At 51.3% G+C, this 16,728-nt stretch overlaps 1 protein-coding gene across 2 annotated transcripts in view; it reads right to left on the reverse strand.

The window, feature by feature from the left end:
* NXN (nucleoredoxin) overlaps positions 1-16,728 on the reverse strand; it is a 169,318-nt gene that overhangs the window by 25,040 nt on the left and 127,550 nt on the right. The gene's annotated exons all lie outside the window — the stretch shown is intronic.

The following is a 16,728-nucleotide window of genomic DNA, read 5'->3' on the forward strand; positions in this document are numbered from 1 at the left end:
CCCGTCTCGGCCTCCCAAAGTGCTGGGATTATAGGCCTGAGCCACCGCGCCCGGCCCAGACCCAGTTTTTAATGACCACAATTGCATCATTCCAGAGAAACTTGGTACAGAATTCAGATTAAACATCCGTAAGCGGTTCAACAACAGAACCAGACCATCTTGCCGCCGGGATCTGCTTCGTAAGTTTGCTGCGCAATGATTGAGCCAGGTTAATTTTTTTTTTTTAAAGGAAGATTAAAATGATGAGTTTTTCTGGTTTAAAAAGTAATTCTTGGAGGAAAAAAATCATTGGAAAAAAAGTTGGGAAACATAGCAAACCGCAAAAATTGAGATTAAAAATTACCCATGACTCACCACTTGGGACCGTTTTGTGTTTCCACCAGTGGGAAATGAAGGAGCCCATGTCCTCGCGCCTTCACCAACATTATCACTGTCATCACTTTTTCCAGTTTGCTAGGGGGAGAAAATGATGCCTCATTTTTGTTGCTTATCCGTTTTTTTTTTTCTTTTTTTGGTGGCGGGGGGCAGACCGAGTCTCACTCTGTGGCTCAGGCTGGAGTGCAGTGGTGAGATCTCAGCTCACTGCAACCTCCGCCTCCCGGGTTCAACCAGTTCTCTGCCTCAGCCTCCCGAGTAGCTGGGATTACAGGCACCTGCCACCAGCCCGGCTAACTTTTCTGTTTTTAGTAGGGACGGGGTTTCACCACATTGGCCAGGCTGGTCTTGAACTCCTGACCTCAGGTGATCCGCCTGCCTCGGCCTCCCAAAGTGCTGGTATTACAGGCATGACCAGCACACTCAAGACTTTTTTTTTTTTAAGTTCTGGGATACACGTGCAGAATGTGCAGGTTTGTTACATAGGAAAACATGTGCCATGGCGGTTTTCTGCACCCATCAACCCGTCATCTACATTAGGTATATCTCCTAATGCTCTCCCTCCCCTTGCCCCCCACCTGCCAACAGGCCCCGGGGTGTGATGTTCCCCTCCCAGTGTCCATGTGTTCTCATTGTTCAACTCCCACTTATGAGTGAGAACATGCACTGTTTGGTTTTCTGTTCCTGTGTTAGTTTGCTGAGGATGATGGTTTCCAGCTTCATCCATGTCCCTTCAAAGGATATGAACTCATTCTTTCTTATGGCTGCATAATATTCCATGGTGTCTATATTCTTTCTTATAGTTGCATAGTATTCCATGCTGTCTATATTCTTTTTTATGGCTGCGTAGTATTTCATGGTGTATATGTGCCACATTTTCTTTATCCAGTCTATCATAATGGGCATTTGGGTTGGTTCCAAGTCTTTGCTATTGTATATTTACTGCAATAAACATACACGTGCATGTGTCTTTACAGAAGAGTGATTTATGATCCTTTGGGTACACACCCAGTAATGGGATTGTTGGCTCCAATGGTATTTCTGGTTCTAGATTCCTGGGGAATCACCACACTGTCTTCCGCAATGGTTGAACTAATTTACACTCCCATTGACAGTGTAAATGTTGCTTATCTTTGACTTACTGATGTGTAGGAGATATGCTGTTGTCAGCACGTTGTGTTTTACCCCGCTATGTTTTATAACTGGTAAGAGCTAAAAGTCATTCAGCAGAAAGCAACTGAGTACCTACTGTGTGCCAGGCTTGTTCTAAGCACAAGAGATTCAGGAAAGAGATGAGGCTGCTGCCCTGGTGGACTTCCTCCTCCAGTGGGAGAGACAGACAGTAAATAAGAATATAAATAGGAACCTAATTTCAGACACTGACAAGTAACAGAAAGACAACAAGGCGGGTAAGATCACGGCTGTGACTGGGAAGCTGGGACGGCGGCGTGGATTCTAGACGGGCATCTGGGAGGAACGACTTTTGGGCACAGACCTCAGCAAGGAAACGGAACGAGCCATGGGGACGCTGCGGGAGGCCACCTGAGGCCCAGGAACCCGTGTGGAGGCCGGGGACTGACTGCAAAGGCCGGAGTAGACGGAGCCAGAGCAAACCAGGGGCGGCGGCTGTGATGAGGTCAGAGATCATCTTAAGATTTGTGAACCAGATCGTCAAGGCCCCGTGGACGATGGCAAAAATAACAGGTCACAGGGAGTGAGGTGACCTGATTTACAGTTTAAAAGGCCATTTGGGGCTGGGTGCCGTGGCTCACGCCAGTAATCCCAGCACTTTCGGAGGCTGAGGCAGGCAGATCATTTGACGTCAGGAGTTCGAGACCAGCCTGGTCAACACAGTGAAACCCCGTCTCTACTAAAAATATAAAATTAGCCAGGCGTGGTGGCAGGCACCTGTAATCCCAGCTACTCGGGAGCTGAGGCAGGAGAATTACTTGAACCCCGGAGGCGGAGGTTGCTGTGAGCCGAGATCGCGCCACTGCACTCCAGCCTGGGCGACAAGAGCAAAACTCCGTCTCAAAAAAACAAAACAAAACAAAAAAAACAAACAAAGATGCTCTAACCTATGCTGATTGGGTTAATCCAGAAAAGAAACCTGAGAGAGAAACAGGAAAAAGGGTGAGACCTAGATCACAAATGGAAAAGGGCCGGGTTATAAAAACAGCCGACTTTTCAATGTAGTTGCCCCTTGGCTGGGTGCAGTGGGTCACACCTGTAATCCCAGCACTTAGGGAGGCAGAGAGGGGTGGATCACCTGAGCCAAGGACTTCAAGACCAGCCTGGGCAACACAGTGAGACCCAGTTCTCCATTTAAAAAAACTCCACAAGTCTATAGTATGCAAGAGGATGTACATAGGTGATATGCAAAAACTATGCCATTTTCTATCAGGGACTTGAGTATCAGTGTTGGGGGGAGGGTCCTGGAACCAGTCCTCCACAGATACTGAGGGACGATTTTATTTATTAATTATTATTGAGATGGAGTCTCGCTGTGTCACACAGGCTGGAGCGCACTGGCATGATCTCGGCTCACTGCAACCTCCGCCTTCCAGGTTCAAGCGATTCTCCTGCTTCAGCCTCCTGAGTAGCTGGGATTACAGGTATGTGCCACCATGTCTGGCTAATTTTTGTATTTTTATTAGAGAACAGGTTTCACCCCGTTGGCCAGGCTGGTCTCGACTCCTGACCTCAGGTGATTCACCCGCCTCGGCCTCCCAAACTGCTGACCCACTGCGCCTGGCCTTCCATAACTTTTTGACCAAAATTTTATCAGGAATGGATGGCTACTGATTATTCTTTGAACCTGTTATTTTTCATGAGTGTCCAATCTAAGATTAAACTATCCTTGCCTTCTTAGAAGAAATCATTCTTACATGTATTATTAAGGGATCACTAGGATCTTATGTTCCGTGGGGGCTTGGGGCTCCCACAAGCAAATGCCACCTTGTAGCAGGAGTCTCTCTGTGGGTAGCTGGACGGTTGCCTGAAGTAAATTTCAGCCTGTGACCCTCAAATGTAAAGCTAGCAGATGAAACATGATTATAAGAATCGTTTGCATTTAGGCACCTCTCTCACCCTTCAAATGTAAGCATGTGCTTTGCTCTTAGCCAGGAATTTTTTTTTGAGATGGAGTCTCACTCTGTTGCCCAGGCTGGAGTGCAGTGGCGCAATCTCAGCTCACTGCAAGCTCCACCTCCCGGGTTCACGCCATTCTCCTGCCTCAGCCTCCGTAATAGCTGGGATTACAGGCGCCTGCCACCTCGCCCGGCTAGTTTTTTGTATTTTTAGTAGAGACGGGGTTTCACTGTGTTAGCCAGGATGGTCTCGATCTCCTGACCTTGTGATCCACCCGCCTCGGCCTCCCACAGTGCTGGGATTACAGGCGTGAGCCACCGTGCCCGGCCGAAAAGTTATTTCTTTTACAGACTAAGCCACAGTGGTCTAATTCTGTGGTGGTGATTTATTTAGGAACCCATGTCATTCATCAGTGAGCTGCATCTGTGGATGCTTCAGGCCACCCAAAGCACAAAGGTTACTCGGCTCTGAAACAGTGCGGTCAGCGCAGGAGTCATCGTTCCGAAAACACGCGGATCAGAACGTGACCCTTCTGTCAGAGGCGTCGTCTAGGAGTGATTTATGGATTCTCTGACACGGCCCGGAAACCAAAAAAAGCTTCAGCTGAAAGAAATGATCGCCAAGATGCAGCTCTGCACCCTTTCAAGTGTGAGGCTCGGCTCAAGGCCACCAAAGGTTTTCAAACAGGCCTCTGAAAACACTGGTTTCATAGTCATTTCTGGGTCACAGGTAGTTTTGAGGACAAAAGCTACAGATCTTTCAGCAGAGAAAAATGCACATCCACCAAAAAGTCAGTGTGCAATTTCAGACGCCACGAGTCCCCCTGAAGCCTGTGAGTGGAACCTGTCTGATCACAGGAGGTCTACAGACCCCAAATAGAGACCTCCCTGTCTTAAGAGTTCATGTCAGTGCACGTCTTGACCTTGATCAACTGAGAGAGATAAAATCCTGCTCCATCCGTATCCTGCTGCAAACATTTCCTCCAATGCAGTCAGCATCTGCTGAAAACCTAAGATGATGTAACAGCGAAGAGTGGGTGATTAAAAACAAACAAAAAATCTCACTCTCCCACTGCCATTGTGTTCCTAAACTCGGGCAGAGCTCACACCTTCAGGAGGGTGAACATCAGAGCCACCCAGGACCGAGAGAGCCCATCGTCCTTTCTAAAAAAGCATTTCCCAGGGCCGGGAGCAGTGGCTCACACCTGGAATCCCAGCACTTTGGGAGACCGAGGTGGGTGGATCCCCTGAGGTCAGGAGCTCGAGACCAGCCTGGCCAACATGGTGAAACCCTGTTTCTACTAAAAATACAACAATTAGCCGGGTGCAGTGGCGGGCGTCGTAATTCCAGCTACTCCGGAGGCTGAGGCAGGAGAATCGCTTGAACCCAGGAGGTGGAGGCTGCAGTGAGCCGACAGCCTGGGCGACAGAGTGAGACTCTGTCTCAAAATATAAAAATAAAAAAATAAAAAAGCATTTCCCAGGGCCGGGAGTGGTAGCTGACGCCTGTAATCCCAGCACTTAGGGAGGCCAAGGCAGGTAGATCACTTGAGGTCAGGAATTCAAGACCAGCCTGACCAACATGGTGAAACCCCTGTCTCTACTAAAAATACAAAACTCAGCCAGGCGTGGTGGTGGCGGGCGCCTGTAATCCCAGCTACTCTACTTGGGAGTCTGAGGCAGGAGAATTGCTTGAACCCGGGAGGTTCCAGAGAGCCGAGATAACGCCACTACACTCCAGCCCGGGCAACAGAATAAGACTGTCTCAATAAAAAAAAAAAAAAAAAAAAAAAAAAAAGAAGCAGGCTTCTAGCAGCTGGGCTTCCATCCTTGGCCCTGACGCCTGCTTAGATGTCAGTGGGTGACAGTCTCAGACTCTGGGCGGGTCATGCCCCTTCTCCAAGCCCAGCTCATCTCATAGGACAACTCCAAGGCTCACATGAAGTGGGGTCTGTGGGGGCTCTAACCTCTAAAACGCTGCACGCATGGAATATTTGGGTTCAGTCTATCCTTATTTCCCCCCCTGTGTCTCCTGAGTATCCACTTTGAAAATCATTTTCCTGGCCAGGTGCGGTGGCTCAAGCCTGTAATTCCAACCCTTTGGGAGGTCAAGGCAGGCGGATCACGAAGTCAGGAGATCGAGACCATCCTGGCCAACATGGTAAAACCCCATCTCTACTTAAAAAAAAAAAAAAAAAAAAAAAAAAAAGTAGCTGGGTGCCTGTAGTCCCAGCCACTCGGGAGGCTGAGGCAGGAGAATGGCGTGAACCCAGGAGGCGGAGCTTGCAGTGAGCCGAGATCGCGCCACTGCGCTCCAGCCTGGGCGACAGAGCGAGACTCCGTCTTAAAAAAAAAAAAAAAGAAGAAGAAAATCATTTTCCTGTCAACTTCATTTTAAAGTTAATCAATCAGCTGTATATCTAAATAGCAGGCTGTGTCGAAAACTACTTGGAGAAAGGAGGTTTTTCTTTCCATGGCAGGTGGTATTCTTGCCATAAGCACCTGCTGCAAAACACACAAGTTTTCTGGCCTGTTTCTATGTGATCTGTTTGCCTCCTCACCTCTGTTTTCCCAGATTTTAAAGGGGCCTCTGAATTTTTTTTTAACAGACTCTGCGGATTTTGCTTTTGGTCTCTAAGAGAACTCTGACACCACATCTGATTCCGAAAGGAATTTCTACTTCATTTCACCTCCGGGCTTGGAAGGGTGAAGTGTGAAATACAGCAGAGCCTAGTATGAAAGACTGTGGCAGGCAGAAGAGGCTGAGTCAGGCAGGTCCCAGCAGCCTTTGAATCAGGAGGCAGGAGTGAGGGCAAGAGCTCACATTCCGCTGGACATTGGAGAAAAAAAGGCCGGTGGGAACTTATGCCCTTCAAAAGGGTTGTGCTGGGTCGGGCGCAGTGGCTCACGCCTGTAATCCCAGCACTTTGGGGGGCCGAGGCGGGTAGATTGCTTGAGCCCAGGAGTTCAAGGCCAGCCTGGGCAACACAGCGAAACCCTGTCACTCCACAAAAAAATACAAAAATTAGCTGGGCATGGTGGCCACTCCTGTAGCTCCAGCTACTTGAGAGGCTGAGGTAAGAGGATGCCTTAAGCACAGGAGGTTGAGGCTACAGTGAGCTGTGATCATGTCACTGCTGCCCAGGATGAGTGATGGGGCGAGACCCTGTCTCAAAAGGGCTGCGCCGTCCGGCATTGCAGCAGCTGGGAGAGAACAGATGACTTTACACCCAGTGTTTGTTCTGTCTAGAGATCATCCTGGCAACATATCCACCCAGGGTGCATTTTGTTAGTCTCGCTCTGTGGCCCAGGCTGGAGTGCAGGAGTGCGATCTCGGCTCACGGCAACCTCCACCTCCCGGGTTCAAACGATTCTCCTGCCCCAGCCTCCTGAGTAGCTGGGATTACAGGCACCCACTACCATGTCCAGCTAATTTTTGTATTTTTAGTAGAGACTCGAACCTCCTGACCTTGTGATCCACCCGCCTCGGCCTCCCAAAGTGCTGGGATTACAGGCGTTACAGGTGCCCGCCACCGCACACGGCCTAATTTTGTATTTTTAGTAGAGATGGGGTTTCACCATGTTGGTCAGGCTGGTCGTGAACCTCCTGACCTCAAGTGATCTGCCTGCCTTGGCCTCCCAAAGTGCTGGGATTACAGGTGTGAGCCACCACGCCCGGCTGATTTTTGTACTTTTAGTAGAGACAGGGTTTCACCATGTTGGCCAGGCTGGTCTTGAACTCCTGACCTCAGCCTCCCAAAGATCTGGGATGACGGGTGTGAGCACCGCACCCGGCCCCGGGGTGCATTCTGATGGTCCCTGCTGAATGGTCTTCTACCACAGCCACCCAAAGGCCACGCAACGCCAGTAGAAAACGTCACAACAGGCTGGGTGCGGTGGCTCAAGCCTGTAATCCCAGGACTTTGGGAGGCCGAGGCTGGCAGATCACGAGGTCAGGAGATCGAGACCATCCTGGCTAACACGGTGAAACCCCGTCTCTACTAAAAAATACAAAAAAAACTAGCCAGGCGAGGTGGCGGGCACCTGTAGTCCCAGCTACTCGGGAGGCTGAGGCAGGAGAATGGCGTCAACCCGGGAGGCGGAGCTTGCAGTGAGCCGAGATCGCGCCACTGCACTCCAGCCTGGGCGATAGAACAAGACTCCGTCTCAAGAAAAAAAAAAAAAAAAAAGAAAGAAAACGTCACAACAAACCCCCAACGCCTACGACTCCACTGTTTATGATGAGTTCATCAAATTCAGAAGCCAGGCCACAGAGAACAAAGAAAAAAAAGAAAGAGGAGACAACATTAGCTCAACTTGGCAAAAATGGAAACGGATGACAAAGCGAGTTATCCAGTTACTTGAAAGTTCCCGCTGCTCCGCCTGGCAGTGGGTTCTGACGAAAAACTCCAAGGCTGTGGTTGGAACTATCCCAGGAATGCAGACGCCAGAAACGCTTTTACAGCGACCCACAGAACAATGAAGCACATATCAAAAGGGAACCGGGAAACGGTACAAATGCCAACGAGAGAGCCCAGCAAATCGGAAATACCAATGGGATTCGTCAGCACCCACAGAGGCCGCAGGGAAGTGCAACCTCGTCATTTCTGAGCAGTCCTGGTTCCTGAGAGCAGCACGGAATCTGCCCCCGCGTGCTAAGGACTGGGTCTTGCTCTTGACTGGGGTCTCAGCTTTTCTTTCCAACAGCTGCTGCAAATCTGTGGGATCAAGGCAAAGCCAACGCAGATGTAGGATCCATCAGCAAACTCCTTGGCCAGGTCAGCCAAGCCTTCTCAGCAGACGTCACCCCTGCCCTCCAGCCAAGTGCCGACCACAATCAGAACCACCCTTTCTGTGGAGCAGCATTTGAAAACAGAGTCTGAAGTGTGCTCCCACCTTTCTCACCCCAAATGACCAAAGACCGGGATATATGCTGAGAGCAGGAATCCCCTTATCCCAGCCTCCGATGTCACACCAGGACAAACACTAGGAGTTACTCAGCACAGGCTCTGGCTCCAGAGCCCGGGTCTTCCATCTGTTCCAGCTACTCATCAGTGGGTGACCCTGGTCAGGAACCTCACCTTCTCTTGGTTTCCTCAGTTGCAAAATGCAGATAACAGAACCTACCCCTCACTGAACTGTTGTGAAGATGAGTTACAGAGAGTGCTTAGCCTGGCCAAGATTAGGTATGAAATAAGTGTTCATTGCTTTCTGCGAAGGAACTGACACAGCAAACGGGTCTCATTCTGTTGCCCAGGCTGGAGTGCAGTGGCGCAATCATGGCTCACTACGGCCTCCACCTCCCGGGCTCAAGCAATCCTCCCACCTCAGCCTCCCAGACTGCTGGGATTACAAGCGTGAGCCACCACACCTAGCTTAACTGCTATTATTATTATTTTCTTGAGACAGAGTCTTGCTCTGTCGCCCAGGCTAGAGTGAGGCGGCACAATCATGGCTCACTGCAGCCTCCACCTCCAGGGCTCACGTGATCCTCCCACCTCAGCCTCCAAGTAGCTGGGACTACGGTTGCACACCACCATGCCTCACTAATTTTTTGATGTTTTGTTGCAACAGGGTCTCGCTATGTGTCCCAGGCTGGTCTCGAACTCCTGAGCTCAAGCATTCCTCCCGTCTCTGCCTCCCACAGTGCTGGGGTTATAGGTGGAAGCTGCCTCACTCAGCCCCCACACCATCTTCTAAATGCTCCAGCAGGACCTTGTCCTCATCCCCAGAGTTAAGGCCCAATCGTGGATCCTCTTGCTCCTGAGGCAATGATTCCCAGTGTGTGATCTGGCCCATGACTGCAATTCTCGGAGCCGAGTATACCTGCTGGCCAAGAGCAGTGCTTGGGCACATTACGTGTCCAGTAAATGATAGAGGAACAACAAACGAACAGAAGGAAGGGAGAGAGGAACCACCATCCTAGGGCAGCCAGTCCGGATGCCCTCTAAGCAGTCAAGCTCAGCTACTTAAATGGCTTTTTCATGACCAAAGCTCCCCCTCATACCTGGGGGGCCCAAAATGCTCCTGAAATGGCAGAGAAATGATTCGAATCCAGTGCTGGTGGGATGAGAGCTTCTCTCGCTTTGCCCGATGGTGCCTTAGATCCTGCACCCTCCCCACCTCCTCATCCCACCTTCGCCTGAGCTGAGGCAGAGAACAGACCAGCCCGTGCCACTGAGGGAAAGGGGCGGGGGGTCCGGGCCAGGCTGATCCGAACCGTCACCAACCTATGAGAATTCCAAACCCTCCTGGTGGATCTGCCATTTTGAAGCTACATGTTTTCAGCTGGTTCGCAGAGAGGACCCACATATGCCCCACGGGTCGCAAGAGCGTGAGGTTCACAAAATAACGTATCCAATCTGCTCCCTGCAGACAAAGCCACCAAGCACAGTATTTGCTGCACACCTTCTTTCTGGACCTTCTCTGCCAAGCCAGGCTATATTAAAATAAAAAGACTGGGTAGAAGCGGATTTAAAATTTATTCATTTCTCTAAATCTCAGAACAGTGAATTTTCTTTTTTTTTTTTTTTGTGAGATGGATTCTCGCTCTGTCACCCAGGCTGGAGTGCAGTGGCACCATCTCAGCTCACTGCAAGCTCTGCCTCTCGGGTTCAAGTGATTCTCCTGCCTCAGTCTCCCGAGCAGCTGGGATTACAGGCACCCGCCACCACATCTAACTAATTTTTGTATTTTCAGTAGAGATGGGGTTTCACCATGTTGGCCAGGTTGGTCTCGAACTCCTGACCTCAGGTGATTCACCCAACTTGGCCTCCCCAAGTGCTGGGATTACAAGCATGAGCCACCACGCCTGGCTGTATCAGTGAGTTTTCTAACCAATTTACAGATGACCTCCCTGCAACCCAACAGAGCTGAATCAGCTGTGACTTACAACCCTCTAATCGAAGTGCCACAGGGAAATGAAGGTGGTGAGACGCTGAGCATGCTTTCGAAAACCTTACAGTTTAGAAGTGGAAAATGGTGAAAATGGTAAACGTTATGTTACATATATTTGGCCACAATATAAAAATAAGAACCTACAACTACATATGGCAGATCAGGCCAACTGCCAGGAGAAATGAGCAAAAAAAGGCCCAGGAGGAAGACTGGCTGCATTCGAGTTTACTAGAGCTGCCGGGAGGGCCCTGGATCTGCAGACATACTGAACTATCTCAAACATCCGCTCTGCAGTTACTTTCCTTCCAAATGGGGGCCGCTCCAAGAACTGACCATTCAGCGTTGAGTTTGGTCCTCACTGGTCAGTGAAATCTTCAGTCCATACCTGTGTTTGCTGGAGGCCGCATGGGATAGAACAAATGGTGGAGAATGTGGTTCTGCAGCCAGACTGCCTGGGTTCAAATCCCCGCTCTGCTGTGAACCACGGGGGAACTCCGGCATGCCACACCACCTCTCAGGGTGCCAGTCTCCTGCTGAGTAAAACGAGGACATTAACAACACTGCTTCGTCCTGGTGCCGTGAGAACTAACTGCATTAAACACGTGCAGCGCGGACAACACTGCTTGGTTCATAGTGAGTGTTGGGCCGGGCACTGGGGCTCACGCTTGGAATCCCAGAACTTTGGGAGACCGAGGAGGGTGGATCACCTGAGGTCAGGAGTTCAAGACCAGTCTGGCCAACATGGTGAAACCCCATTTCTACTAATAATACAAAAATTAGCCGGGCGTGGTGGCGGGCACCTGTAATCCCAGCTGCTCGGGGGCTGAGGCAGGAGAACTGCTTGAACCAGGGAAGCAGAGGTTGCAATGAGCTGAGATCACGCCACTGCACCCCAGCCTGGGCAACAAGAGTGAAACTCTGTCTCATAAACTAAAAATAAAATAAAATAAAACACAGGAAGTGTTCAAATACATGCTAGAAATAATGAGGAAGAGGTGTCTGAAAAGAATACTGTCAGGTGCACACAGTGGCTTACGCCTGTAACTTCCGCAGTTTGGGAGGCCAAGGTGGGCGGGTCACTTAAGCTCAGGAGTTCGAGACCCCTGGGCAACACAGTGAAACCCCATCTCTAAAACATATTAGCCTGGCATGGTGGCACACGTCTGTAGTCCCAGCTACTCGGGAGGCTGAGGGAGGAGGATCACCTGAACCTGGTGTGGTCGAGGCTGCAGTGAACCATGATGGTGCCACCGCACTCCAGCCTGGTGACAGAGAGACCTTGTTTTTTTTTTTTAAAGGCCAGGCGCGGTGGCTTACGCCTGTAATCCCAGCACTTTGGGAAGCCAAGGCTGGCGGATCACCTGAGGTCAGGAGTTTGAGACCAGCCTGGTCAACATGGTGAAACCCTGTCTCTACTAAAAATACAACAATTAGCTGTGCAAGGAGGCGGGTGCCTGTAATCCCAGCTACTCAGGAGGCTGAGGCAGGAGAATCACTTGAACCCAGGAGGCAGAGGTTGCGGCGAGCCGAGATCACGCCATTGGACTCCAGCCTGGGCTATAGAGCGAGACTCCGTCTCGAAATAAAAAGAAAAAAGAGACAGAGAGAATACTACCATTTCTACTGGACCATAAATGGAAAAGTATGATGTCCCCTGTAACCATTTAGCATCCATGCCAGCAGCAGGCTCCCATTCTGGTGGAGGGAGAACGGGAAAGTGACTTATTGGGCCTCCTATCAATTTGGGAAACCTCCAGATAGAGGGACCAGGGGACGACCGTTCACAGGAAACGTCAGTTACTCTCTGCCTGGTGTGCAGAGACTTCTTAAGTCTTAAAAGCCTCACTTCACCGGCAAGATATTCTTTTACGACAGAAATCGCTTTGCTGCCAGTGTGACAGGCAGAGGATCCCACCGGCTGTGTCCTCCTTTTCTCTCTCTCTCTAAGACATGTGTATCCATGGCAAGCCTGCTTCCATCTTCACCTGTTGCTCCAAAGTGCTGTCAAACACACAGACGACTCCCAGGATAAAGGACGGCACACCAGGCTTCTCTTAGGTTGAATACAAAACAGCCACTGCCCCCCCAACCTCAAGCCTTTCTCCAAGGGGACTGCTGTGCTCTGGCAGCCCCCACTCCTCCACGGCACGGCGGCGAGAGGCACAGTGTGGGGTGAGAGCACGGGCACAGGAGCAGATGGCTTGGGTTTGAATCCCGGCTCTGCCACTTTGGGCAAATGACTTAGTCTCCCCACACCTCACTCTCTTCAGCTGCAAAATGGTCTGGGGGGCACCTCCCTGCTAGTTACTGTGTGGATAGACGGTATGTGCGAAGGGCGTGGAAACATCCCTGGCTCACAACACTCACACGTGAATACTTCTCACATGTGCCCTTCCAGTGCCATTTCAGGGCAACGGGCCCCACGCGCGGCCCTCACACTGCAGGAGCGTCAAAGAGGCAGCACTGGACTAGACAGTGATGAGATCACCCTGGCGCCGCCAACCCTGCCAGGGCCGGGACCCAGAGCAGCCCCAGTACACACAGCACATCTCACACCAGCGAGCAGGTCCACCCTGACAAAGGAGAGGAAAAGCCCACGAGTGTCCACGTCCCAGCAGCGGCTCTGAGGGGGGCAAAGACAAACTGGATAAAAGCAGCAATCCTTCTGATTAAATCTGTTCTACGTCCTTCCAGTTACACCTGCTCTAGGCCACGCGCAGCGGCTCACATCTGTAATCCCAGCACTCTGGGGGCCCGAGGCGGGCGGATCACCTGAGGTCAGGAGTTCGAGGCCAGCCTGGCCAATGTGGTGAAACCCCGTCTCTACCAAAAAGGCGAAAATGAGCCAGGCGTGAGGGCACACACCTGCAATCCCAGCTACTCAGGAGGCTGCGGCCGGAGAATTGCTTCAACCTGGGAGGCAGAGGTTGCAGGGAGCCGAGACCCGCCACTGCACTCCAGCCTGGGCAACAGAGTGAGGCCCCCTCTCAAAAACAAAACAAAAAACCTGCTCGACATCCTTCCAGTTAAACCCACCACTTCATCAAGGAGAGAAAGACATTTTCCAGGCTAGCACTGGTCTTTTTCAAAATGGGAGATGGCAGAATTTTATACAGAAACAGTCGCTAGTTCCAACCAGAAAGCCCAGAGACAGGGGAGCCGCTGGTGTCCACGCAGGTGGAGCATGAGAGGCTAAGAAATGGAAACGCAGCACTGTGCGTGGCCGGGAACCCAGGTCCGGCTGTGGGCTGCAGTTCTGTGGTCCCGGGCAGGGGCAGGGGGGAGGTCACGTGGGTTACTGGGGAGGATGGAGGATGAATATGGGAAAGAGGCCGCGTTTCACATGCAACCCACCTTCGAAGACACCAACCAGAGGCACCGACGGCACATCCCAAGACACGGAGGCAGGGAAGGGGGGCCCATCTCCTCCTCCTTTCCAGGAGTCACTCCCCAGGCAACTTGGCTACTAAACAGGCAACTTGGCTACTAAACTTCCATTCAGAAAGCTGCACTTTCGGGCAGGGTGCAGTGGCTCACGCCGGTAACCCAGCACTTTGGGAGGCCGAGGAGGGTGGATCATTTGAGGTTAGGAGTTCGAGACCAGCCTGACAAACACAGAGAAACCCCGTCTCTACTAAAAATACAAAAATTAGCCGAGCGTGGTTACGCGCACCTGTAATCCCAGATATCTGGGAGGCTGGGGCAGGAGAATTGCTTGAACCTGGGAGGCGGAGGTTGCAGTGAGCCGAGATTGCGCCACTGCACTCCAGCCTGGTCAACAAGAGCAAAACTCCGTCTCAAAAGCTGCACCTTCAGACTGAATTCAATGAACGACAAATGAGTGAGGTAAAAATAACGGCCACAAACGAAGAGACAAACACATTGATGTTTACTTCCCACCCTTTCAAACATGCCCAACGCAAAATATTTAATTACGCGAGTCGGCTGCCGGCATGGGGAGTCCAGCTCCCCGACACGGGGAACGCGATCTCATCTGTAACACCAATTAAGGAGGTTCATTTACTGTGCCCTTCGACTTCCTGCCCTCGTGGCTCCGCGAGCCAGGAGATGAGCAGTTAGCTGGGAGCACAAACGGCATATGGCTGCCAGGCTCTTTCTGGCCAACACCACAGACGAGGGACAGGCTGTTTCCCCACGCTGCAGCTCCCGCAAGCTGACAGAAGGGATTTCCTGAAGCCCCATCTGGTATAAAAGCCTCCACTGGGCAGAGTGGTTTGGAACAGCAAGCGAGTAGCTGGTAATAGCAGGCGAGGGCCATATGCTCTCAGGAGAAGAGATCTTAGGAAGCGGCTGGGAGTTTGCACAGGAGGGGGATGAGGAGCCAGCGTGGGTCTGGAGTCAGAGCGACCCCTGTCCCAGCAGCAGTCACTTCTAGTGGGCGATAGGGTTTCCTGGGCCTTGTGGATCTCTCTGCTGACATTACCAGGAAAGAGCTCAGACGTGCCACGCTCACTCTGAGTGGCGCCTTTCGACGTAAATGTCGGGACCCTGACCTGCAGCCGTGTCTTTGGGAGATGCGCCAACACAGGGGTGTCGACCCAGAATGTTAAGTTCATTCACAAAGAGAAACAAATCTGAACGTTTTCACTCCAGATCTTTCCAGAACCCGTGAGACTAAAACGAAAGAGCAAGGAAGAAAGGAGGCAAAGGAATGAGGACTCTGTGGAGGGAAAAGTGTCATTCCCTGTCGCTTTGGGACTGCTGCAAAAACACACCTGTCCAGGCCATCGTGCGTCCCGTCCTGCTCCTCCTTAGCTGGAAGGTGGGAGATGTCACCAACCCCAGCCCATCCACTCATGTGGCTCAGTATAAGCTATGAGGCGATCGTGTGTGAAGGCCAATGAAAGGACTTTGCAATAAATACAAAAATATGGTAGGTTTCTACATACAAGGCTTCTTTTTTCTTTTTCTTTTTTTCTTTTTCTTTTTGAGATGGAGTCTTCTTCTGTCACCCAGGCTGGAGTGCAGTGGTGCGATCTTGGCTCACTACAACCTCTGACTCCCGGGTTCAAGCGATTCTCCTGCCTCAGCCTCCTGAGGAGCTGGGATTACAGGCACCTGCCACCGTGCACGGCTAATTTTGGTATTTTTAGTAGCGATGGGATTTCACCATGTTGCCCAGGCTGGTCTCGAACTCTTGACATTGTGATCCGCCTGCCTCGGGCTCCGAAAGTGCTGGGATTACAGGCATGAGCCACCGCGCCCGGCCTGTTTTTTTACATTAAAAAATCCATGCCAAGATGCCGTCTTTTAAATTGAAACAAAAATCCATGCCAAGACGCCTGAAAACAGACCTACCCCCAGGAGACAGGGTCAGTGCAGGTGCCCGAGGATAGGGCACCAGGGCTCATCCCAGGACCCCAGAGCTCCAGGCTCTGATTTTCTAGTAATTTCCAACATAGCACTTGACTAACATGTCCAGGATGGACTCACTGCACGTGAGAGAACTCCTAGGACCAGCTGCTACAGTGAGAAGCTCCAGTGAGAAAGGTCGATTCCATAAACTGTGGGAACACGGGAGGTGATCCACCAAATTGAGAGAGAGAGAGAGAATCCCACCGTTCTAGAATCCTACCGTCATCCTTACGGACTCAACATCTGAGACAGAATTCCACCCTTCTAGAATCCCACCATCATTATCCTTACAGACTCAACATCTGAGAGAGAATTCCACCGTTCTAGAATCCCACCGTCATCCTTACGGACTCAACATCTGAGAGAGAATTCCCCCCTTCTAGAATCCCACCGTCATCATCCTTAGGGACTCAGCATCCAAACACCATCTCACCTCTCCCTCATCAGACTAGGCCCTGCAGGGCCTCCATCTTAGGCCACGCTGTACCTTCAGGGCCTCACACGCGGCAGATACTCAGTAACCGGGGATGCTGATGACACTCAGCACTCAGGCCAATCAGCTGGATGCCGACGTGTGCTACCAGCTCCTCACATGTGACCTGGAGACGCAGCATGAGCCACAGGCAGGCCGATATTCCACTTTCACACATTCGTCATGGCTCCTCAGCAGAAAAGAAACCAGGAAAATAGGCTGGGTGTGGCGTCTCACACCCGTCATCCCAGCACTTTGGGAGGCCGAGGAGGGCAGATCACCTGAGGTCAGGAGTTCGAGACCAGCCTGGCCAACACGGCAAAACCCCATCTCTACTAAAAATACAAAAATTAGCCGGGTGTGGTGGCGCATGCCTGTAGTCCCAGCTACTTGGGAGGCTGAAGCAGGAGAATCGCTTGGAGGTGGGAGAATCGCTTGAAGCTGGGAGGCAGAGGTTGCAGTGAGCCGAGATCACACCACTGCACTCCAGCCTGGGCGACAGAGCGAGACTGCATCTCA

Source organism: Chlorocebus sabaeus, chromosome 16, assembly GCF_047675955.1.
Source record: "Chlorocebus sabaeus isolate Y175 chromosome 16, mChlSab1.0.hap1, whole genome shotgun sequence".
Lineage (NCBI taxonomy): Eukaryota > Metazoa > Chordata > Mammalia > Primates > Cercopithecidae > Chlorocebus > Chlorocebus sabaeus.